This window comes from Lissotriton helveticus, chromosome 1_1 (genome assembly GCF_964261635.1).
Source record: "Lissotriton helveticus chromosome 1_1, aLisHel1.1, whole genome shotgun sequence".
NCBI lineage: Eukaryota > Metazoa > Chordata > Amphibia > Caudata > Salamandridae > Lissotriton > Lissotriton helveticus.
In genome coordinates this window covers 427,489,766-427,516,623 of record NC_136057.1, presented here as the reverse complement: position 1 = coordinate 427,516,623, position 26,858 = coordinate 427,489,766, and positions in this window count along the sequence as shown.

The window sequence follows — 26,858 nt, the reverse complement described above, 5'->3', positions numbered from 1 at the left end:
CGCTTCAAAAAAAGGAGCATATTTACAAGTCCAATGACACCATTACACAATTTCTAAACCAGCATTGAATCCAAGTATAAAAAACAATTTATAAAGAAGTCTACCTTATAAACACACAGCTATGTCAAAGATTGCGCACGCAGCTTGTAAATATGCCTCTTTTTTTTGTATATTCTATCTCAATTTATGCCATAAAAAAAGCTTTAAACATCTCTCACGGCATTTCATATTCTTGTCTGGGTGCCAATTTTATTATTCTGCATGCATTTTCTGCTTGCACCCATGTCAATCATTGCGCAAGAGTCTTGTAAATATGCCCCTCTTTATCTTGTATTCCATCTCAATTGATACCATTACTGAAATACTTTATGCATCTCCCACACCATGTGATATGGTTTTCTATCTGCTATTGCTATCCCTCTCCATACATTCACTGCTTCCACCCATGCTAAATGTTGCACAAGGCGCTTCAAAAAAAGGAGCATATTTACAAGTCCAATGAAACCATTACACAATTTCTAAACCAGTATTGAATCCAAGTATAAAAAACAATTTATAAAGAAGTCTACCTTATAAACACACAGCTATGTCAAAGATTGCGCACGCAGCTTGTAAATATGCCTCTCTTTTTTTGTATATTCTATCTCAATTTATGCCATAAAAAAAAGCTTTAAACATCTCTCACGGCATTTCATATTCTTGTCTGGGTGCCAATTTTATTATTCTGCATGCATTTTCTGCTTTCACCCATGTCAATCATTGCGCAAGAGTCTTGTAAATATGACCCTCTTTATCTTATATTCCATCTCAATTGATACCATTACTGAAATACTTTATGCATCTCCCACACCATTTCATATGGTTTTCTATCTGCTATTCCTATCCCTCTCCATACATTCACTGCTTCCACCCATGTTAAAGGTTGCACAAGGCGCTTCAAAAAAAGGAGCATATTTACAAGTCCAATGAAACCATTACACAATTTCTAAACCAGCATTGAATCCAAGCATAAAAAACAATTTATAAAGAAGTCTACCTTATAAACACACAGCTAACATTATGGAAAAAGGTAAAAATATAATTCCTTAATTCACACAGACACTCACTGTGATACTTGTCAAAAATCTTTAAGCTCTCTATCTTTTTTAAAACAATCATTACTCACCTTTAAAAATTCTTTGGAAGATGTAAAACAGTGTCAGTCACAGTCAACAGATATTCTTAAGCAGAATCTCTGAATAATGATACCTTCACTGGAGCCTTTCAATAATGGCACAGATTCTTTCTCATTTCAGACCCATGTTCTTGTACATAGCCAATGAAAATTGTTGCCACACAAATTCAAAACCAAACTGCACATTTTAATTGGTTGTACATTTCAAGACTTGGAAACTCACATAACATTTACCCATCCCCCCAGTGCCCATTTACCCTGTAACCATGGTAACTCCCTCTTAAACCAGCACACAGTTCACAAGTTCATCATCCTATGTTGCAAAACAATCCTTCAAGGCTGTATGACCTCTCAATCTACTAGCTAATGAAATGCAAAGTTTCTTTAAATGCCTTTTTCTCAACCATTGAAATGACTTCTTACAAAAAAAAAGCATGCACCCTAATTTTCAGTGGAGATTTTTAACAAAGCTCCAATCAATTATGGTTATTCAACTGCACTGATTCACAACCACTTTTTTCCATAATCAAACTGCCATTTCATTTCCACAACTCATCTGAGTAGAAGCACATCTACCTTCAAAATGACAAAAGTCTGGTTTGTGGGTCATAGCTATGCCCACTGGAGTCAAAAATACGCAGCTAACAGAGGTATTTACAATCTTGATTTACCAAATGTGGACATTGTATGGATTGGACAGAGAGGATTGAGGAGTCACCAATTGATACCATTGGTAAAATCCTTTATGCATTTACCACACCCTGACCTTATAATTGTGCACTGTGGTGGAAATGACTTAGGCACTTTGACTGGGGTAGGTCTGGAAATGCGTTTAAAGGACATCTTTGGGCAATTGATGTCACTTTTTCCAAAAACTGCCTTGGTATTTTCTAATATATGCCAAAGGCAAAAATGGAACTGGTCCAACCAATTTTGTCCATAGATTGAGAAATCAAGGAAACATGTAAATAAAACTGTTTCTGCATACCTCAGAGACTATGGTATGGGTTCCATTTACCAGATCAACTTGCGTTACAACATGCAAGACATCTATAGGAGAGATGGTGTGCATTTTACAGACGAGGGAAATAGAGTTTTCCTCTTGAATATAAGACTCTGCATTGGTACCTACTTGTAGGTACAAAAAACACCCACTTAACACAACAGCTCTTTTCAGAGCTAACATACCTCTAAACACTCTACATCAGTGTTTCCCAAACAGGGGTCCGCGGACCCCCAGGGGTCCGTGACACATTCCCAGGGGGTCCGTAGGCAACAGTTTTAAAAACACAGAAACGTTTCTTGTATAATTAGCAGCTTTCCAGCAACAATAAAAGTGTCAAGAGAATGCCAGTGATTAATGTACCTGCTGGAGAGCAGGACAGTTTTGTTCAGTGGCAGCTTTGAATTAACTAACATAGCACAGAGGGTTAATGTGCCTACTGCAAAGAATGTGTAACATGCATCTTAAAAAGCAGTATTTTATGTGCCTAGGTTCGTGGTTACTGCTTTTGTCACAGAGTTTCTTTTGTTACTGTGCACTTCATAAGTGACAATCGTAATCTAGCAGCGGGACCTATAAACTGTCATCAAAGATCTGCTTGCAAACTGCATAGTAACAGTTAGTAACTTATATTTTGTTATAGTTATTGATTTACCTGATGCTGCTAAAATGATATATTTGGGTGGAAATACATTTTTATGTTAAATTCAATGCTAGCCACTGTTTTATGTTCTGAATCCTGAGTTTGTGCTTTTCCAGACCAAGCACCCTTTAAACATTTTATATACACACTGATTTACATGTATAATTCAATTACTCTATATGTGTGTGATGTAAAGTGCTCTGACATCCTACAATGGTATGAGAGATGCTATAAAACAAATGAAATACATATGACAGAGGGGCTATTCAATATTAAATACTAAGGGCCAGATGTACGATCTGTTTTTATATAGGCGCGAACAGGTTTGCGAACCCGTTTGCGCTAGCAAATACCTATTGGGCCATGTACATAGCCTATTTCGCGAGTCACAATTTTTTTGCGACTCTCTAAATAGGTTTTGCAACTTGCTATTTGGAAGGGGCATTCCCTTCCAAATAGCGAGTCTCAAAACCATGTACAAATGTTTTGCGGTCGCAAAACAGTCACAATTACCACCTACTTCAAGTAGATGGTAATGCATTCGCAAATGGGAAGCGGTCCCCAGGGGACCCCTTCCCCTTTGCCAATGCATGCAAAATAATTTTTTAAGGGCAGGCAGTGGTCCCAGGGACCTCTGCCTGCCCTTAGAAAATTAAACGAAAACATTTCATTTTATTTTATTTTTAAATGCATGGTAAACAGGCTGCATTTATAAAAAAAAACTGCTTTATTTAAAAGCAGTCCGAGACATGGTGGCCTGCAGAACGCATCAGGCCACCATCGCTGGGAGGGCTGGCATTCCCAATGGGCTCGCAAATTGCGAGAGGCTCATTAATATTAATGAACCTCGCAATTTGCGACCCCATTGGGAATCCCAAACAGTGTTAAACACATTGTTGTACATTTCATTTAGCGACTCGCAATTTGCCACTCGCAATGTGTCGCCAATTGCGAGGCGCTAAATGAAATGGTCATACATCTGGCCTCAAAACCCTTAGTACTTTGAGTATTTGTTTTGTGTGCACATGTGTTTATTTTTTTCGAATTACTGTTTTAATGTTTGAAATTTAACTCATACAAATTGCTTGGGGGTCCCCGGCTTCCAGTGGTGACTCAATGGGGGTCCTCAGGAGTCAAAAGTTTGGGAACCATTGCTCTACATCATTTTTTTACTCTATTTTTTTACACTGTTTTTCCCCGTGGTGCGCTCAGGGTGCGCGTACCGGAGCGCGCACCTGGTAGCGCACCCAGTGATTACCCCGCGAAAATTTTAAAAAATACGTTTTTTTGCCCTTCAAGGTCATTCTAGGCCCCCCTCAGAAAACCTAGGAGGTCAGGGGGTGTCTACTCTGCCCCCTTTTAATTATTTCCCCCTTTCTTTTTCACCTCTTGTGTCTCGATTCTACCGAGACACAAGTTGGCGGACTCTCCAGACTGTTTAGAATGTTGACAGACACCCGACAGCCAATCAGCTTTCCGCTCGCGCACTCCCGTAGCGCGCCGTGTGCGCACCCCGGTACGCGTACCTGTAAGCGCTCGGAGCGCGCATATAGATATATATGTGTTTTTGAAGTTAATTTTCAAAAAAATCACTGGAGCAATTTTCAGCAAATATAGCAAAGGCACATCTGCGTACCAGTCCCTACAATTTTGCCAAGTTTGGCGTAATTCCGTTCAGCGGTTCGGGCTGTAGACTTGTCAGACCGTCCTATGGAAATGAACATGGGGAAAACACGTTTTGGGACCCCCCTTTTTTCTCAGCCCCCACTTCACGAATCCCCCCGAAACTTTCAGGGAGGGAGCGCAGCAGAGCTGGCCAAAATTTTGGAAAATTACACACAAATTCCTCAACTGGCGCCAGAGTTATTCCCAATAGAATGTTGCGGATTTCCTATGGTAGCCAATCCTAACTATAACTACCTAATATATATACGTGGCTACAGTAATGCTACAATCAATTCAGCAACTGATAAGGTATCGTAAATACAAAGAGAAGAAAAGTCCCAAAGAGTCAAATAATCAGATGACATTTATAACAACCTACAATACCCAGGCATGAGAGGTGCGTAGAAGCCTGTTGAAATGTTGGGAAGTTTTAAAATTGGATGATGACCTAAAGGACGGCATCGGGGATTATCCTTCAATGACATTTAGAAAAGCTAAATCGTTGAAAGACACCCTAATGTCCTGTAATATCAAAGAGACCAAGAAACTAAATCCTGTACAAGGTTTCTTTACATGTACCAAATGTAAGGCTTGTATGTACAGTAACAACTGCAAATCACTTACACTCTGCAAAGATAAACCAGCATTCAAGATCAGCAAACAATTCACTTGTGAAACAGATTGTGCAGTGTATGCACTAAAATGCCCCTGTAATTTGTATTACATTGGGAGTACAATTAACAAGGTTAAATTACGCATTTTAGAGCACTTAAGAGCTATTGCAAAAAATGATAAACAATACCCTGTGGCTCGCCATTTAAGTTTAGCACATAAACAAAATCAAAACCTTCTAAAATTCTGTGTACTTGATTACATCCCTCTGAGAGACAGAGGTGGGAATCGTACATTAGAATTAAGAAAGCTAGAGTCTAGAATGATAATAAAGTATAATACAGTCAGCCCATTTGGTTTAAATCTGAACGAGGAGATGTCAATACATTTGAGATAAGACTTAATCTAGAACCTGGAACTGTCTCTACATTTGTTGCCTTTTTAACGAATATGTATTAACAAGTTTTTTTCACAATTTTTGTTGCACGCAGTAGTTCCTATTATTTTAGTAATTTTTATATATTTGACTTTGTTACAGAGGAGAAGATCTATATTGACAACTGCAGTTTACTTGATGGACATTTTGCTCACTTGAGCTTGACTAGAATTTACATTCCGAAATGGCACCTTATGGAAGAATGCATTGAATTCACATGGACACAATGTTTGATTTAGAAGCCCATAGGCGATTGTCCACAGACATCTGTTGGCAGTATTATAGGCAACTGTGTTTATGATTAACCCCACTGGGGGCGGATTACGTGTTTTGGTCAACTAACTGGGCTGCATTTATTGATTACACATAGCAAGAGGTACTATGTTGTATGGATTATTACCCCACTTGGGATAATGACTGCAAATTTTTATAGTTTGTATACTCCTAATTGTGCACTATTGCGGTATTTAATTTTAAGTTTAATTTTGTTTTGGCTCATCTTGGCTATTTCAAAAGTCACTGCAAACCGTTATAACATAGACGATACAAAACCAGTTTGACAAATGTACACTTTCTATGTCTATTACTAATAGGAACTCTGTATCTTTAAATGTCAATGGCACTTGTGAAACTTTACCCGTGATCAAGGAGTGAGGCAACTCCGAAACGCGGTGGGCACCCGTTTGCTTTGAATAAAGTCTGCTGTATACCGAGGCCACGGCACCAGTGAGTGTTCATTTCTCAGCAACTGGTTTTCGCTACATATCTATATATATCTATATATATCTATATCTATATCTATCTATAGATATATAAATATATCTATATATATATTCACTGAAAAAACCATAGGTTATAGACCATATATAGTTAGGAATTAGCATTTAAAAAACCTTGAAAATTCACTGAAAAAACCATAGGTTATAGACCATATATAGTTAGGAATTAGCATTTAAAAAACCTTATTTTACTCACACAAAACCATTGAAATTCCATATATAGTTAGTTGCACTAACTATATATCGCGCACCCGCAATCCACTGCTGATGATGTCACATATTACATCATTCATGACATGGTCAGTGACATCACTGATGACATCACTGATGACATCTCAAATGACATCACTGATGACATCACTGATGACATCATCCAGTGACTGTGTGTTTCTGTAAAGTTTAAATATGTTTTACATATTGAAGAATGAGTAGATGTAGAAGTGTCTGGATGAAGGATTTAGTAGGTGCGTGACTGACTGTATGAGTGAGTGATTAAATGTGTCTCACTGAGTGCATGGGTTAGTGACTAAACTGTCTTAATTTGTGCATCATTATGTCTGTTGTTCTGTAAACTGCTGCATGTGTTGATCAGTAGCTATATGAGTAACTATATGGGTTATTGATTGATTGTCCAAATATTTGTATGGGAGACTGAGTGTGTGTGTGGCTGGCTGGGAGATGTGTGACTCTGTGCAGATCAATGTGTTCTTGTATCAATGATTGTATAAGAGAGTAAGAATGTGTTAGTATATGTTTGAAAATGTAAGGTACTCTATGTTTAACTGTATAGATTAGAAAATGGAAGTGTGATTGATTCTTTACAGGACTGACTAGGTGTGTGAGTAACTCCATGGATGAGTGGCAGAGTGTGAGTGTCTGTATAGGTGTATGAGTGCATATGATAGTGTTGTAAAGATGAGTGATTGTATGTATGAATGATTGTATAGGTGAATGAGTGAATGTGTGTGTAGACGTAGGAATCAGTGAGTGCGTATGTAGTAACTAGTATTGGTGTGTCAATGGTTTCAAAAATTATACTCTGTATTTAACACTGGGTGAAACAGAGGTTATATTAAAATGTGAGGAGATGCATTGTATTGTCACATGAATGATATCATCAGTGATGTGGTCATTGATGTCAAATGAGATGTCATCAGTGATGTCATCAGTGATGTCATTTGAGATGTCATCAGTGATGTCATCAGTGATGTCACTGACCATGTCATGAATGATGTAATATGTGACATCATCAGCAGTGGATTGCGGGTGCGCGATATATAGTTAGTGCAACTAACTATATATGGAATTTCAATGGTTTTGTGTGAGTAAAATAAGGTTTTTTAAATGCTAATTCCTAACTATATATGGTCTATAACCTATGGTTTTTTCAGTGAATTTTCAAGGTTTTGTAAATGCTAATTCCTAACTATATATGGTCTATAACCTATGGTTTTTTCAGTGAATTTCAATGTTTTTTTAATAGCAAATATCATAAGCTGTCGAATGTCAAGTACGTGGTAAGTGAAAACATTTTCGTGTTTATGCACACTGATCTGCTTTGAATGGTGCCCCCCCCCTCATTTCTATTAGGAGTACTCTCTCTTTGCACATAGTGAAGGGTAGTTAACGCAGGCCTTTGCCCCCGTTGTAATACGTCGTGCCTGCTTCTCTCTCCATTTGATTGATTGTTATCCAAGTATTTACTGTTTTAGAATTGGTTCTCTTTGGTTCATTCTCTATTTACAAACAAACACAGAGTCGCAATACTCTGTTTAGTCTTTGCAGATAACGAAAAATCGTGTAAAAAAAAAAGAAAAGGAATCGAGCAAAATCAGTAGGCCACTAATGGGATCTCTTTTTGACCTCGCTAAAATAGAAACATTAGGAACAACCCCTCATGACAAATACAAAACTAGTGAAATGAACTGAACTCCACACAATGATGGCTGCAAAACAGCTCGGCTCCGCCACCCACCCCGCCCAAAATAACGATAAAGAGCGGCTGCCATGATTGGTTGCGGAATGGCCACGACGGAGCTACGAAATGGTGCTGCTCTCATGCTAACCCCAGCTTCAGTCTGAAACATCCAGAAACACTGTAGACTACCAATTCGATCAGTTCCGGTAGCGCCCCAATGTAACCCGGTAGAGAAGAACTAGCCCTCCCCTCTTTGACTAATGGTTCTTGTTGCCTGTCCCTTCTGTTGTCATTTAACAGAACTATTTAGCCTGCTGAAAGGGGTTGTGTTCCGACCGCTGGTTGGTGGAGACATTTTGACTATATTCTGGACCTGCGTTGTCGCATAATGCGTCATATGACGCGCCGCGTTAGCGCATCCGGAAGTCATCAGGGGCGCGCAGCGCGTAACGTAAGCATAACAAGTCATGTGACTTGTTAATAAAACTTTTCATTGGTTCATTTTACTTTTCTTATTCTAATGATGAAAGGCTTGGTCATATGACCTAAAAATTACGCTTTTTATTACTTCCGAACATTATTTTTTCTTAAATATATGTTATAATGTTCCAGGCTAATGTACTTTCCCGGAAAATGTACAACTGTCCTGCAAGTAAAATATATTCTTTTTTCGAGAAAAAGAGCGTTTCTTCGTCCCATGACGGAGCCGTTGAGCAAAAGAGGGTCGACCTGCTGTCTTAGTCGCCGATACGCCTGAATATGAGATTCTTATCGATCACTTTATGTTGCAGGAATAGAAAACACAACAGCCCTTGACCATTTATCTTTACTGCGTTCCTTCGTATTATACCTTTTACCCTTCATGTAATTGGTCTGCTTTATTTCACTTGCCTTTTAATGATTCTAAAACAGTGACTATTATTAAAAACTTTACCAATGTATATACTACTACCATGTTTTCTTTTAAAAACCTTTATTGTGAAAATTTCATTATACAAATACGAGCCTATAACCACGTGGGCCGGCCACGGAGCAAACTGTAATCGTATATGATGAGTAGACATTTACACTGTAGAGGAACGTAACGGGCGGGCCATTAGGTTGCAAGAACTAAAGTGTCTAACAGTTACGGAATCGGTGGACGTACATTTTATAATTAAAATACGACAGGGCCAGTTACAATAAAATTATCTAGATATACATTTGCGGGCAAGTACCATGGGTGACGTTAATTCGAACTTTCAATAGTACAGTAATCAATAACACATCAGAACTTAATATCAATAGGGATGTCGAAATATTCAATCAATTCTCGTCCCCGCCCGCCATGTGCTTCAAAACTGCATACGTATCTCGTGATTTCAAGGTTCTGCAACCAGTACACAACAAGGAGTTACGAGTCCCATTTATTCCGGCGCCATTTTGGGCGAGGACGGGCAGGTCCAGGATATAGTCAAAATGTCTCTACCAACCATCGACTATGATGATGTTCATATGCTGTATTTATTAGAGTAACACTCATCTGTCCACATGAAATTAATTTGCCACAATCTAAACATGTCATTTTAATCTTTCCAAAGTTCTTCTAAATATTTGGGACCGTTTCCCTTGCCTCTGATGCTGTCAGTGCCACTTCTTTGATGAATGTACTAGCAGGTCAGGGGTTCTCCTCCAAATCTCTCTTTTATGCAGCACTATAATTAATTGGTGCCACCTCTCCATATGACGATGCATGGTATAGTTACCATAACTATATTTTTTTTCGGTTCCTCTGGAGAGTTCATCGTGGCAGATGAAGCGTGTAACGTACCGGGCATTTACCTTTTTTTGCATGTACAGGAAAGGAAAAAAAAACGAGCGTCCGAGTTCTAAGGTGTCCCAGGGCCATTTTAGTGGACCAGGCCCAAATCCAAAGAACAGGCCACCATTTTGAGAGTCCTGTTGCAGCCGCCTGTCGCTGTAGCATCAAGAGCAGCCGAAACTCAGCTGAATGGCAACTGAAACGGTAAAGGGGCGCCCCACTACAGCAGACGAGCCTCCACCTAGGAAGGCCCGTTCACGCCGCCCCCCCCCCCCTTCGGGCACCCCACGCCGTTATTCGGAGCAGTATTGTAGGATGGCCACACCAGTGCGGCAACTTGCTAGACATCACCTCGGTGGTAACCGAATCTCAGCGCCTTTTGGTGTCTTCTCTTCAGAAAATATTGTTGCGCTGCCTTTGGCCCCATTCGCACATCGGTCCGCTACTGACGCCATCTCACAGGCTAATGGGGCGCCCCACGCCGAGTTTCAGCATTGTAGGATGACCACACCAGTACAGCAACTTGCTAGACACCACCTCGGTGCCATCCGGATTTTGGCATCTCAATGCCTAGTGGTGTCTTCTATTCGGAAAATATTGTTGCGCTGCCTTTGGCCCCATTCGCACATCGGTCCGCTACTGACACCATCTCACAGGCCAACAGGGCGCCCCACGCCGACTTTTACCATTGTAGGATGGCCACACCAGTGCCACAACTTGCTAGACACCACCTCGGTGCCATCCGGATCTTGGCATCTCAGCGCCTTGTGGTGTCTTTTATTCAGAAAACATTGTTGCGCTGCCTTTGGCCCCATTCGCACATCGGTCCGCTACTGACGCCATCTCACAGGCCAACGGGGCGCCCCACGCCGACTTTCAACATTGTAGGATGGCCACACCAGTGCACCTTACTAGACACCGCCTCGGTGCCATCCGGATCTTGGCGCGTTGTGCTGCCTTCGGCCTATTCGCACATCGGTCCGCTACTGATGCCATCTCACAGGCTAATGGTGCGCCCCACGCCGAGTTTCAGCATTGTAGGATGACCACACCAGTACAGCAACTTGCTAGACATCACCTCGGTGCCATCCGGATCTCGGCGCCCCACTGCAGATGAAGTGCCTCTCAACTATGAAACCACCACGGTGACATCCGGATCTTGGCGCGTTGTGCTGCCTTCGGCCTATTCGCACATCGGTCCGCTACTGACGCCATCTCACAGGCTAATGGGGCGCCCCACGCCGAGTTTCAGCATTGTAGGATGACCACACCAGTACAGCAACTTGCTAGACATCACCTCGGTGCCATCCGGATCTCGGCGCCCCACTGCAGATGAAGTGCCTCTCAACTATGAAACCACCACGGTGACATCCGGATCTTGGCGCCTTGTGCTGGTTCCGGCCTATTCACACATCGGTCCGCTACTGACGCCATCTCACAGGCTAATGGGGCGCCCCACGCCGAGTTTCAGCATTGTAGGATGACCACACCAGTACAGCAACTTGCTAGACATCACCTCGGTGCCATCCGGATCTTGGCATCTCAACGCCTAGTGGTATCTTCCATACAGAAAATATTGTTGCGCTGCCTTTGGCCCCATTCGCACATCGGTCCGCAACTGACACCATCTCACAGGCCAACAGGGCGCCCCACGCCGACTTTTACCATTGTAGGATGGCCACACCAGTACAGCAACTTGCTAGACATCACCTCGGTGCCATCCGGATCTTGGCATCTCAGCGCCTTGTGGTGTCAGTCAGAAAATGTTGTTGCGCTGCCTTTGGCCCCATTCGCACATCAGTCCGCTACTGACACCATCTCACAGGCCAACAGGGCGCCCCACGCCGACTTTAACCATTGTAGGATGGCCACACCAGTGCCACAACTTGCTAGACACCACCTCGGTGCCATCTGGATCTTGGCATCTCAGCGCCTTGTGGTGTCTTCTATTCCGAAAATATTGTTGCGCTGCCTTTGGCCCCATTCGCACATCGGTCCGCTACTGACGCCATCTCACAGGCCAACGGGGCGCCCCACGCCGACTTTCAACATTGTAGGATGGCCACACCAGTGCGGCAACTTACTAGACACCACCTCGGTGCCATCCGGATCTTGGCGCGTTGTGCTGCCTTCGGCCTATTCGCACATCGGTCCGCTACTGACGCAAACTCACAGGCCAACGGGGCGCCCCACGCCGACTTTCAGCATTGTAGGATGGCCACACCAGTGCTGCAACTTGCTGGACACCACCTCGGTGCCATCCGGATCTTGGCGCGTTGTGTTGCCTTCGGCCTATTCGCACATCGGTCCGCTACTGACGCCGCCTCACGTGTCAACATATTTTCTCCGCATTTTATACCCTATGCCGCATAACAGGTCATGTGACTTGTTTATAAAACTTTTCATTGGTTCATTTTACTTTTGGTTTCCTAATGATGAAAGGCTTGATCATATGACCTAAAAACAACACTTTTCATTGGATGAAAACTTTCTTTTTTCCCCAAACGATGAAAGCCCCACCTTGTTTCTGGATGTTTCAGACTGAAGCTGGCGTCAGCATGAGAGCACCACCATCTCGTAGCTCCGTCGTGGTCATTCCGCGAGCAATCATGGCAGCCGCTCCCCACCAGAAGCCTACAGGAGTCGGGGGCCCCCAAAACTTTTGATGAATCCTCAAGGCGGAGGGGACGCTTTCGAGAATGGGGTCCAAGACCTAGCAGACAAGCGTCCGATTTCCAAGGTGTCCCAGGGCCATTTCAGTGGACCAGGCCCAAAAAGGAAACAGCCTGCCGCCATTTTGAGAGTCCTGTGACAGCCGCCTATCGCTGCACCGCAAGAGTGGGCGCAACTCAGCTGAATTGCGGCTTTTGACACAGTGGACCAAAAACGGACGGAATGGCAACTGAAACGGTAAAGGGGCGCCCCACTACAACAGATGAGACTCCACCTGCAGAGGCCCGTTCACGCCGCCTCCCCCGGGGCGCCCCACGCCGTTATTCGGAGCAGCATTGTAGGATACCAAAACCAGTGCGGCAACTTACTGGACATCACCTTGGTGCCATCGTTCTGCTGCCTTGGAACTCTGGACGTTGTGCTGCGTTGGGACTATTCGCACAGCCGACCGCTACTTCGTTGTTTTTCCCTAAAAATGTTTATATGTTATTACTGTTTTTGTTTTCTTGTATATATTTATAAGTTATTAAAGTTTTATAATCTTACTACTTTGTCGGAGTGCTATATATTTTTAATGTGACACATAATTGTAAAAACTTTGATGTACAAAGAGTCATCCCTGGAATCTTCCGCTTCAGGCTCGGTCCCCTCCCCAATCACAATACAGGATGGTTTTCAGATAATAGGAACGCGTCCGCTGTGACGGATCTCATCGAGTGTGGGCCTTGATCTACTATAACTCCTTTGAAGAGGGGTGATTCTTTACAGCTGGGGCCATAAACTACATCTGCAGGGCTAGCTGATACCCTAGGACCGGCCTGGACAATCGGACACAGAGGAAAAGGAGTGTCAGAGGGTGCGGTAGTGAATAGGGCGAAAGGGAGGTGTCGGGCGGGCACAGGGTGTGATTCTCAGGGAAGAGCAGCGCAGATGGGGGGAGATTTATTACCCATGCATAAGACAGAGAGGGGGGGTGACCACTGCCTGGGGGAGATGCTTGCGAGGGTGGGGAGCCATGCTAAGGATCGACAGCGTGCACAGAGTGGGTCTGGTCAAGGCATCTAAAATGGCTGCCGTGCACGACAAAAGTGTGGCATTTGAAAAAAGACAAGATGGCGCAGACAATGTTTTTCAACACTTCCTGATTTCCTTCAAATCGAACGTTAACAGACGTTGGGGCATATTACCAAAGTTAAGCGATATTTATCCCTAACGATGCTTAGCAACGATTTTTTTACCGCTAAGCATCGTCAGAAATTATCGCAGATAAACCTTGCTATTATCAAGGTTTATCGCAAATACGATAAAAAACGACCGCAATGCATTAATATCGCTGAAAACTCAGCGATATTCATGCATTACCGAGCTAATGCTCTTAGCCATGTTATCCACCTCCCATTGGATAACATGGCTAAGAACTGCTCAGGGCAGGTGCTAGCTTTTGGAGATATTCGCGCTTATCGCGAATATTTCCAAAAGTTGATAATAGGAGATAGCGATGTTAGCGACTGTTTCCAGTCGCTAACATCTTGGCATGCCCACTTTGCATGTCATTAGTGATAAATATCACTCACATGCAAAGTGGGGCCCAAGATGGTCGCTATCTCCTACTAGCCGTCGCTAACTGGTGTTAGCAACAGCTAGGTAATACAGATATAATTTTATCTCCGCGAAGCGGAGCGCTGTTACAGATATATATCTTGTTTTTGAACGTTAATTTCTCAAAATCCACTGAAGCACATATATTGAGACCTAGCAAAGGCACATCGAGCTACTAGTCCCTACAATTTTGCCAAGTTTCGTGCAAATCCATTCAGCCGTTCGATTATTATTATTATTATTATTTTTTTTGCCCCGCGGGGCCCTTTTAAAACCTCCACATCAAACCTAAGAGGTCAAGGAGGATCTACTATGCCCCCTTATGGTCATTTGCCCCTTCGCTTTGGCCTCCTCTTGTCTCTCGATCCTACCGAGAGACAAGATGGCGGCCGCTACGGACTGTTTGCAATGTTTACAGACGTCGGAGAACCAATTAGCTTCGCAAACCTCCGTTACGCGAAGCGGAGCGCTGTTACAGATATATATCTTTTTTTGAACGTTAATTTCTCAAAATCCACTGGAGCACATATATTGAGACCTAGCAAAGGCACATCGGGCTACCAGTCCCTAATATTTTACCAAGTTTCGAGCAAATCCATTCAGCCGTTCGATTATTATTATTATTTTTTTTTTTTGCCCCGCGGGGCCCTTTTAAAACCTCCACATCAAACCTAGGGGGTCAGCGAGGATCTACTATGCCCCCTTATGGTCATTTGCCCCTTCGCTTTGGCCTCCTCTTGTCTCTCGATCCTACCGAGAGACAAGATGGCGGCCGCTACGGACTGTTTGGAATGTTCACAGACGCCGGAGAACCAATCAGCTTCGCTTCACAAAGCTCCGTACCGCGAAAAGTCCGCGAACCGGAGCGCTGCCCGGTCCGCTGTTACAGATATATATCTTTTTTTGAACGTTAATTTCTCAAAATCCACTGGAGCACATATATTGAGACCTAGCAAAGGCACATCGGGCTACCAGTCCCTACAATTTTGCCAAGTTTCGTGCAAATCCATTCAGCCGTTCGGGCTAAAAGTGAGGCCAACCGCCCTATGGAAAACTCAATGTTAAAAACACCTTTTGGGACCCCCCTTTTTTCTCGGCCCCCCCTTGACGAACCCCCCCCAAATTTTCAAGGGCTGCTCAGAAACAAAATGTGCCATTTTCCTGAAAATTTCAGCCAATTCCGTCCACAAACGCCAAAGTTATTAGACATAGAATTTTCAAAAATCCCATAGAGAAAAAATCCTAACTATATATACCTACTGGCGACCGCCAGTAGGTAATATATATGTATATATGGGATACAGGATCTCTTAGCCTTCAGAAAGGCTGTCAAAACCCATCTTTTTCAATAACTTTTCCATTTTATAACTCATCTCTTCTTTAACTGTTCCATGTCTGCGCCTCTCTTCTTCTGTAAACTGTTTGTTCACAGCGCCGGGACGCCCCTTGGCTGAGGCAGCCGTGCGCTATACAAATCACCATAACATTAACATTAACATTAACATATATGAACACAGGTTCCCACAAGCAGAAAAACGGACTCGACTCCAGCCGCTACACCGCCAAGAAACAGGAGACCCAGATTTTCTGTGAGTAATTTATTCTGCAACAGACAGCATAACGTTTCGGCCTACAAGAGGCCTTGGTCACATGGCGCCTTAAAGGGCGGTGGCAGATTTTTAAAATGCAAGTGCTAGTGAATGCAACATTTTCATTGGATGTCAAGCGAATGCACTATAAACATAGTAAAAATACTAAATATTTTCTTTATGCACACGGCGAAAAAAACTAGTGGGATAAATCCACATAATGATGATATTACACATACAAGACATAATGTCATGAATCAAATTACGACTTTTGTCAAAAGGTGCCTGTCACAATCAGATTTGGTTACAAAGTAGCCTAAATTAGTGCAAAAAATAGCAAAAATAATAATTCCTTTGGCTATAATTATATTATCCATATAAAATATATAGAATATACAAATACACATGACACGTCCTAAAAGCCGGCCTAAAATCCAATTCTTTATATATAAAAAAGAATGATTTAAAATCAATACTGTTTAAGATGTACACTATATATGATTAAATATAAATTGCTAAAACAGTCAATCAATATCTCATTCAGTGACCAGCACATAATGATTCAACCTCAACAACATTACGTATATGCCCAGTTTTGCCGTATTGCATCCTATTTTATGACACCAAATAAGTAAGTGAAAAAGTAAAAGTGCAAGTGATGTCTCAGTGATGTGTATAGTAAAGGGTAGGGTATGTGATCAATGAATTATCACCTTTAAAAACACCTACCAAATACTAGTTGTTCTTTTTTAGGAAATTTCTTTTTATATCACATTAAAACTATGATAAACCATAGATTTAAAAAAACACCTTTTTTGTAAAAATTATATGAAAAATACGAAAAATACATACGTCTGTGTTTTGGAATGGAATGTTGATCAGACTGGTCCCAGTCTGACCTCCAAACACAACTAGTGGCGATTTTTTACTCCAGTTTTTGTGATGGTTTAAATACAAAAAACAGGCATGAGCCACACAAACATGGATAAATGGTATTATCTGAATTTCATTATGTTTGCAGGTTGGAGTTTAGCAGATAACTATAATCCCTATAGGTCTCATGGAATCTATCACTCAGAGACAGGTATAAAAATCTTCTGAGGCATTGAGTCCATGAGGTACTTTACTGTCCAACTCCAAGATGTATCTTGTTTCCAAAGATCTAAGCGCAGCATCCCTATCACCTCCTCTTCTAAGGGGACCCACTGAGTCAATGGCGTAGTACTTCAGGAGAGCACTGTTGTTGTTGTGATATTCCTTGAAGTGTCTAGCCACAGGGTAAGCAGAATCATTGTTATTAATAGCCCTCAAATGTTGGAGTACACGTTTGTGGACTTGCAGTTTGGATCTGCCCACATATCTTAACCCACACGGGCACTCCAACACATAAACTGCAAATTCACTTTTGCATGTTAGTTTTTTGTTGATTTTACATGGGACTTCTGAGAAAGGGGTAAGATATTCAGTTGTATTGACCCCATGTGAACAGGCTTTGCATGTAGAACATTTCCTAAAGCCTCTGCTGCTTGCCAGCCAATCCTTGGATGGTTCCAGTTCTGGGCTAGATTTAACCAAAGCATCCTGTAAGGAATATGCCCTCCTGTAAGTAATTGCTGGCTTTCTTGGCATTAGTTCACCAATCACGGGATCACATCTCACCAGATCCCAATGTTTATTTATTATTTTTCTTAGTGTCTCATGTTGGCTATTAAATGACCATATTAGTCTGATAGGTTGCTGCATGGACATAGGAGTTGGACACTGGGATTTTTTATGTAGCAGTGCTGTTGCACGAGGAAGGGCATTAGCTTTACGTATGGCAGCCGCCACTATATTCTCGCTATACCCTCTAGCCAGAAACCTTTGTTCACTGGCCTGTTGTGCTGCATTACACTGTGCTTCTGTACTGCAAAGCCTTCTGATATAGATAGATAGATATAGATATAGATATAGATATATATATTTACACCAAATTTGGCAGAGAGGTAGAGTTCGGTTCGCAGATTGTGCTTTTTGTTAAATGGTGTAAATCCGTTCAGTAGTTCCTGAGAAATACAAAAGTAAAATCACAGTGATATCTATAGACGAAGTACTGTACCGAAATCTGTACAACTACGAGCACGAGCTGCATGTTGATTGGATGTCAACTGTCTGTCAACACTCCAAACCAGGAAGTGTTGGCAGCCATCTTGTGCCTTGGTAGAACCGAGTCACAAGAAAACAGTAAAAGAAAGTTGAGAAATAAGGAAAGGGGGCAGGGTAGAAACATCCTGACCCTCTATGCCTGCTCAGGTGGTCCCACATGGATCTTTAGGCCCAAAATGTTTATTTTTTTAAATAAAAAAATCGCGGTATACGCGTATCGGACGCGTACGCGGTGGAAAGGGAAAGAAAACTAGAAGTCTGTTTTATTCTTAATTAGCCACTGGGGGGGAAAATCCAGGGGGCATTTTTTTCCATAATGGGGGGCTTGTAAGGCCCTCCGAGACCCAGGGAAAGCCACACCCTGGTGTTTTATTTTGAAGTATGCGGGGGGCTCACGGCCCCCCTCCCCCCACAGCCCCAGGGACCACCACCCCTTGGGGCTTTTTAAAAAATATATATTTTTTTAAGTATGGTTTCAGCTCCCCCTCCATCTCCCGCCGTACACGTCCCGGGGACCGCCACCTTCCTGGGGCAGTAATATGTAAAATGACCTTCCAGCCCCGGGGACCTGCACTCCCCGGGGCTTTTTAATGTTGACCACCACCTCCCAGGGCCGGCTCCTGCAGTACCTCGGGGTGCCTACCCCGGGACACTGCTGTTTGCTATGGTAGGGCAGGAGCGTCACTGCTCCCACTTTACCACAGCAAACCGCTTTCCTATTTGAAAGAGAGAGCAAGTTAATCTGCTCTCTCTTTCAAGTAGGAAAGCAGATTGTTTTTTGTCAGAGAGAGCAGCATGTAAGCTGCTCTCTCTGACAAAGCAATGCCGGCTCTCGAAGGACGCGGGGAGCCATCTGGGATCGTGGGGGCATTGGGGCTAACAAAAAAACCAGTTCTTTTTGAGAACTAACTTTACTGGTCCAAAAAAGAGCTATATTTTGATGATAGTATGTAAAACTTTCCGTTTTTTTTTGTGCACCAGTTGTACTCTCTATGCATATGCAGCCTCTTTTCCAATCTCATGTTTCTTTCTTTTTCTTCAAGTTCTCCAAGCAAAGCTGTCCTCATTTCAGGTATTAAATTTGCCGCTTTCTTTTCCCGGGCCGTGTGTGTCATCCGCTGCTATACTTTTGTAATATATTAATAATCATATTCTATCTATATTTATTTGAAACGTATTGCCGAGGTGCCAAACGTTGATTACATAGTCCGTCCACTGCCATTTTAGAAGTTTTCCTCCGTTATTTTTATTTTACCTGTTACTTTTATTTTACCCTCCGCCTATCTTCTCTGTGATCGAGGAGATTTCCTGCCAGAGACACCATGGTGTTTGTCCTTGGCCTCTGATGTTATCAGACTTGGTCACACACTTACCTAAAAACTAATTTGAAGCACGTAAGCCACAGCCATTACAACACGTGTCCGTCACCACAAAGCCATTATCATGCTTATGCCTTTATCATGCGTGGTAAATGTATGCTAGTTGTAAAAGCATGTGTGGTAAAGCCATATGCGTGCTATACGAGTTGTAAAAGCATGCGTGGTAAAGCCATATGCGTGCTAAGGAATTTGTGGTGACGGTCACGCGTGGTTATGCCCGCGTTGTAATGGCTGTTTCCCCCCAGGACACTGTAGGAACCGGGTCTGGGTGTGGGGACTCCAGGGCATCAGGCGGTGGGCCATGCAGCCTCCCTCACATAATATAGAAATCTCCAGGGGGTGGTCGTTTTCGTGGTTTGAGGGGCATCATTGAGGCCCACACAGTTAATTTTGTAGGGGGATAGGTTTGCACGGAAAAATGTCGCAAGAGGTTTGTAAATGTGGGACACATTGTTTTGTTTTACTTTGATTTCCTTTCTATGTTGTAGTGCATCCAGAGAAAATATAACTTATTGTACAGCCAGTACTTTTCAACCCTACTGTGATACATCTTACTATAGTACTTCAAATTATAAATATTATTTTTGTTGTGGACCGTCCCCCCCAAAAAAAAAACCCAAGTATATAGTTTTTTTTAATTAACTTTTATTAAAACAACAATAACTGTAAATGTAACTTAAAGATAATGTAATAAACAACTAGAAAAATAACTTTAACAAAACAGTATTATAAACAAATTGTGATGTGGACTCCAAAAGACATTGGGTTGGTAATCTGCAAAACAAAAAAGAAAAAAAGAGTTTAAAGTTATGTAGATGTGACTACATAAGGTGAAGCATTACAAGTGAAGGTAACACTACGATTTAACGTGTGAAGTGTGCCTAGTACATTTCACTTCTGTTATAGTCCCGCGTTCAAGTGGTGTCTATATGGAAGTGCCTACTGCGTTACTGACACAAAAGGATTCGCACGTAAAGCGCCTTGCTTGTAATCATGAACCTCGAATAACTTTAATTTATTAATCAATCTGTTTGTCTTATTAATTTACCCCTTATTCTGACATTTTGGGTGTCGAGAGACGCTTGCCTATGTGTTTTCTAATCCTAATACGCTTGCTACTCAAGATGGCTGCTGCTACGAGGGAATTTCTTCTGCACATGCGTCGGTCATACCCATGTGACGTGACGTACTCGCAGTTCTGGTGGGAAACTCTTTGCACTTGCGCAGTAGAACTAAGATGGCTGCTTTGTGTCCTCACATGCCTGAAGCTTGCCTCGCTGCTTTTGCTATACTGTTCGTTCTGCATTAATCATTAAGGCTATAGTTATTATGAACTAATGGGAGTAATGTAGGGATTCATGGTATACAGTGCATTCATTTTTTCTGTGTTGTAAAACTGTTCTTTTCTATTTTTTTGGTACATTGCGAAATGTGGTTTGCCTTCCCCTCCCTTGCCGTACTCCATCTTGATTGAAACTGAGTCTGCTCGAGATCTGCGAGTCTCCCAAAGCAGATCACCTTTGAAATACTGCCAAGGAGCTGACTGACTGAGAAGATGCTCATGGGAACCTCACCTTACGAACTCTAGTCGTATACATTGTATTTGTAGGAAAGAACATGTATTGTTGTACATCAGGAGAACCTGAATTTCGAGGGGCGGTCTTGGAAAATGCTAATTATGGGCTTGAGAAAGTCAAATCCTAGGTGGTGTGATGACCTGTCCTTTCTTTTGTCTAATCGAAATTGGGGATCCTTACACTTGCAACATTTGCGGGGTGGAACACTGACCTGAAAACAGTATAACTAGCCTAGGTTAGCTAGAGAATTTGTCCGACTTGTCCGAATAGCTGACCTGTCACTGACCCAATGCACTCAATAGCTGATCGAGAAACAGAGGTGCTGCGGAGCACTCTGTCAGATAAATCCACAGACCCAGTCGGGGTTTTGGGAACCTTAAGTACTGGCGGAGCATTTGCTCAGGAATTTGATAACCCATTCCGGGTTCTGACTGATAGCTGCAGAGAGGGTGTAGTGCAGGCATTGCAACTGAACTGCGGGTGCTGGTCTCAACTTTGGTGGTCCGGTCCTGATCCAAATCTGGTTTTCCTGTCCTGGTTTTCCATACTGCACCTGCTGGCCTACTGGCAATCGGTTTCCCTTGGGGTTTTTCCTGTCCTTAACTGACCCGTGGCCAGGGCTGGTCTCCACACCGTTCTAGGTAAATATAAGTCTGTGAGGGAAACACACTTGCGACTTTTTCCTTTATCCTTTCCTGAAATCTTGCTAAAAGTTATAATCGCATATGTTCCTTTCTTTTTCCCTTCCCTTGTGATAAAACACTGAAGTCGTGAAAGTGCCTTTATTAGTATGTTCCATTTTTCCCCTACCTTATAGTTGGATACTAAAGTACTGTAAAATAGATGTTCCTTTTCTTTACCCTCCCTATATTGTACTAAAGTGGTCATTCTGGATTATTAGCGTGTCACAATTTTCTTACCCACCTTATAGTTACATGGTGAATTCAAAATGTTCGTTATTATTGTTTCATGTTCCCTTTTCTTACCCATCCTGTAGGAAACAATAAACGGTGACATTCTAGCATGCTCCTTATTTTCCTGTCCTTTAGAAACACCTTTCTAAATAAAGATTCTATGAGTTCATTATAGTATGTTCCCTGTTCTTACCTTCCCTTTAGACTTCTAAATGTTTGGCTTTATTTTCTTCTTACATGGATATACGCTTTTCATGATTCTGGTTATCGATAGTTTACTTGTTGTAAATCTTTTACTTTCATCAATTGAAGAAGATTAGATAAAGGTTTTCAAAACTTCCTGAGTCTGTGGTTATTACACGAGTGCAAATATTAAATGTTATGGTATTTCCGTTTGACTACTTATCTTGCAGCTAGATCCCTGATCCTTAGCGGTCATAGGTACTGGTGACAAGGAGTGGTAAGTCTAAGGTATCGATAATAGGTAAGAATTGGATTACTGGTAGTAGAGTGTAGGTTACCCGATTATATTTAGTATGGTGAATTGAAATTTATGGGCCCAAGTGTGCATATGGTAAAATTTACTAGTCGGGTGACCTGCGCGCTCTATCAGTAATTTTCTGGTAGCAGAGGCATGGTTAGGGACTAGTTAAACATAGGTAGATAGGTAAACTGCTGCTAACTGTGAAAATGTATTGCTGCTAAAAGTATTGATCGAGCAAATGTAAAATAGTTTTTTTTTAATTGCTTGAAATGTTATGAAACGTTTTTAAAATGTTCTCTGATATACTGATGTATTGATTTATGTACTAATAAAACTCGTTAGTGATTGTTATATGTTTGTCTGGAATCCCCGGGGGCAGAATAGCGAGTGGTAGAATAGAAGCCACGTCGCAGTGAGGTCAGTGGCTCGAGGAAAATTAGTGCAGGTTGGGCAGAACTGGAAGCACTAATTAGGGTTTTCTGTATAAATGTATGAATAAAATGATAGCAAAGAATTCGCTGGCAAAACTTCTATTGTGATATCACCTAGTAAGGGTCACACGGAAGGAGTAGCAGGTTCGTCTGAGCTTGATTGATAGCAAAGGGGTTCGCTGGTGAAACCTTTAGCTTAGTATACATCCCAGAGTGGATGAGTCGAAGGAGTAGCAGGTTCTCTAATGCTTGTGTGAAGGATAGGCAGAAGGGATCTATCCGCAGTATATGAAAAGTAAACGGAAGGGATTTACTTGCAGTGAAACAAATCTTTTCTTTTTAGACACTCGAGTACAGTGGCGAATGTTTTGCATTGTAAATTAAACAGAGCACTTGCACTTTAAAGGGTAGAAATCGAAGTTTTTCTTACCTTGTGAAGGAGGGAGTCAGTTACGAAGCTGCGCTGACGTCACTCAGTGCCGCGCTGGTATTGGTCGAGACAGCGGTTGTGTAGCTGAGACAGCATTGTAAAGGAGGGGGGAGCCCAGGAGCGTGGGAACTCATCTCACGAGAAAAGCCGCGCACCCATTGGTTGACATTTTTTGAAATCGCGCATTTGGTTGGTTACAGAAAAATAAACGACGCCTTGGGATTGAAAAAGATTTGTAAATAGAGTAATTTGTGAAAAAGGTATATGTGGTATCCGACTCATCCCGAGACAAGACCTGATCCAAGATATCAAGGTTTTGTGAGAGATCAGTGGAGAACAGCTAGAAATAACATTATGTACGGAAGTAAGAGAAAAATGACTCTTGTAGACAGAGTAAAGAATTATTTCAAGAAAGACAAGCCCATCAAAACTAGAGAAGAAGTAATTATTCCACCACCTAATACTCCCGCATCATTTATGTTGTTTAAAAGAGGCTAGGGTGCTTGAGTATGGTTAGAGGTAGGAATTAGATAATAGGTAGGAATTGGATTACTGGTAGTAGAGTGTAGGTTACCCGATTATATTTAGTATGGTGAATTGAAATTTATGGGCCCAAGTGTGCATATGGTCAAATTTACTAGTCAGGTGACCTGGGCGCTCTATCAGCACAACGGGATTGTAAATACGCCAACTTATTTCTAATGCATAGCAATGGAGGCATTGTATATCTAGGCCGCTGTGCTTACCTTGTATAAACACTGCGGCCACCGGAGTTCACAACTTCAATTCAACTCTGCTTCTACACGTCAAAGTAGACAGCAATGTCTATAACTTTAAAAGAGAAAGAGAAATGATGTCACAGAGAGTGAGAGAGAGACAGAGAGAGAAAGCAACATTAAAACTGTCTCGCAGAGTCTGGAGTTGAGATTTTTTCTTGAAAAGTCAGACGCAGATTTACAAGCTCCTTGCGCCACTTTTCCCATGTTAAAAGTGACACAAAAGTGGTGGAATAAGCTTGTAGATCTGTTTCTCAGACTGTTGTAACCTATCTGTTGTCACTGCTCGGAGGTAATTATACATTTCTACACAGTCAAGCTGCTGCACATTACCCACTCTCTCCTTTCACAAATAATTTGTTGTTGTTTCGGAAACAAAATTCTTTGCTCACCTAGTGCCATTGGCGTGATTGAAAGAGGGTGCTCTACGTGTCGAAGAAGCCTTCACTGTAATCAAGAGAGTTCACCACTTCAACTCAGATAAGGTTGTATACAACAGACTGGAGATAGCAGCGTCCAAAACTTTAAAAAAGAAAGAGAAACGATGTGAGAGAGTAAGAAAGAGAAAGAGAGAAAAAAGGACATTAAAACGTGGGAGAGACACACACGACAGGGGGGAGGGGTGCCTGAAGCCAGAGGCACAACCACAGTCAAAAATATCGTGGGGGGGCTAGAAAAACATTTCGTGAGGGCTTAACTTCAAGCAAAAAGAATAGTGGAGCTGCAGGGGCTGTAAGCTGGGGGACATCAAAGCCTCATTAACAAGCAAAATGTCTTTAAAAGACCTGTGAAGTACTCGGGTGCGCTTGTGTGTGGGCCCAGGAAGCTATCTCATCCTAGCTGAAGCCCCGTTAGCCCAATGTGTGTTTTGCGCCCGTCCGCGCCTGTGCCGCGCCCAGTGCCAGGCAGGCTGCCGGTGGACACACAAGGGGGCAAACACGCTGGTCCAGGGCTCAATTGCTGGCCATGAGGCCTCAGATCGGTAGCTGCAGCTCTAAGTGCAACCCCCCTCAGCTACTTGCTGCCCACTTTGTATGCAAAGACTGCGGCTTCCCTCTAGAAGCACTTACCATTTGCCCCAGTAAAGAAAGCTACAAAACACCAGACCGATAGTTGCCCAGTGAGGTCAAGGCGTGTCTCGTCAACTGCCGTTCCCTCCCACGTCATGCAGGCGATATCTGGCTCTCGATCACCACCCACGCATAGTACTTGATGTTCCTTACCGAAACATGGGTCAAAGACTCTTCTAACCCTGATATATCGTTAGTAATCCCCCCGACTACCAATTTGTAGGGATTAATCGACCAGGGACTAAAGTGGGAGGGGGGGTTGCCATCATTTCCCGGTCCCAATGGAAATAACTTCCAGGAAATTGCCTAACTCAGGCCCTATCGAGGAAATGTATTTCAGCATCACGGACCCCATTCATCTGGTCCTGGCGGGCGCACTAATCTACATCCCCCCTGGCACACAGCCCTCTCACCTCACTGAGTTATTGGCCACCCTAGCTGACCTTTCACTAAAACACCCGCATTTTACCATCTTAGGTGACTTCAACCTACATGTGGATGATCCTTCCTGTCCCAAAGCGAGGTCCCTTGTAGAAACACTAGCAGGAATAAACTTGGACCTGAGAGTTCATAGTCCCACCCATACGGCAGGCCACACCCTAGACTTGATCTTTTCGAACCTGTCAGCCCTCTACTCTGACTCCGAGCCCACTGGCCTGGTCCGACCATTCACTCATCCCTTTCACCCTATCTATCCTCCCCCCAGTAATCACGAATAGTGTAAAACCTAACCTGGGCAGGAAATGGCACAAAGTCACGTATGACGCCCTTGAACCAGTACTCTCTAATATGGAGTGGCTTCCGACTAAGGATATAGACGCAGATGTGGAAAAACTCAATTCCACTCTTATGTCACTTTTCCACACCCAACCCTTGTCTTCCCAAGCGCCTCTCAGCTGCGTACAAACCTACCCCTCTCACTATTTTACAACTCAATGTGAGATCACTCTGTAAGCACCATCAAGAGGTTAACACTCTCCTACTTGAAGAAAATCCTGACATCCTCTTCATCTGCGAAACTTGGCTACATGATGACATGACCTGTATCACCAATCTCGCGCTACCAGAGAGCTATCACATGAAATCGATAAATAGAGACACTAGAGGCGGTGGCATCGCTGTCATATACAGAAGGCAATTTCTTTGCTCCTTCACTAAAGAACCTATCTCGAACTGTGAAAGCGCTCGCTTTAAGATCACAGCTGGCCCCCATTTTTCTCTATCCGGCCTCTATATTTATCGACCCCCCGGTCCTTCATCTAAGTTCATAGAAGCTCTCCTTGCAGTAGCTAACTCCCTGGTGGTAAGCTCGGCTAACTTCACCATACTAGGAGACCTGAACCTCCATTTCGACCGGAACCAAGATCCCATTATTAAAAACCTTCTGGCCGACCTGTCAGCCTTACAACTTTACCCCCTGATTCAGGACGCCACCCACTCGGCTGGTCATATCCTAGACCCTGTTTTCACTAACTTCCCGGAGACTATAACAGAGGCGCCCAAACCCATGGGTTGGACGGACGACCACTTAATCAAATTCACGATACTGATCAAGGAAACGTTTAACAGGGCTGAACCTACCCGTCACCTCAAAAGAGCATGGCACAAACTCTCAATCAATGACCTGCACTCCACTTTAGGAGAATTCCACCAAGAAGCACATATAAACATAAACACCACATATGCTGCTTTTCATAACTGGATCACTCAAGGATTAGACACCCTTATACCTCTCAAATGGACTAAGGGACGCGGCTCCC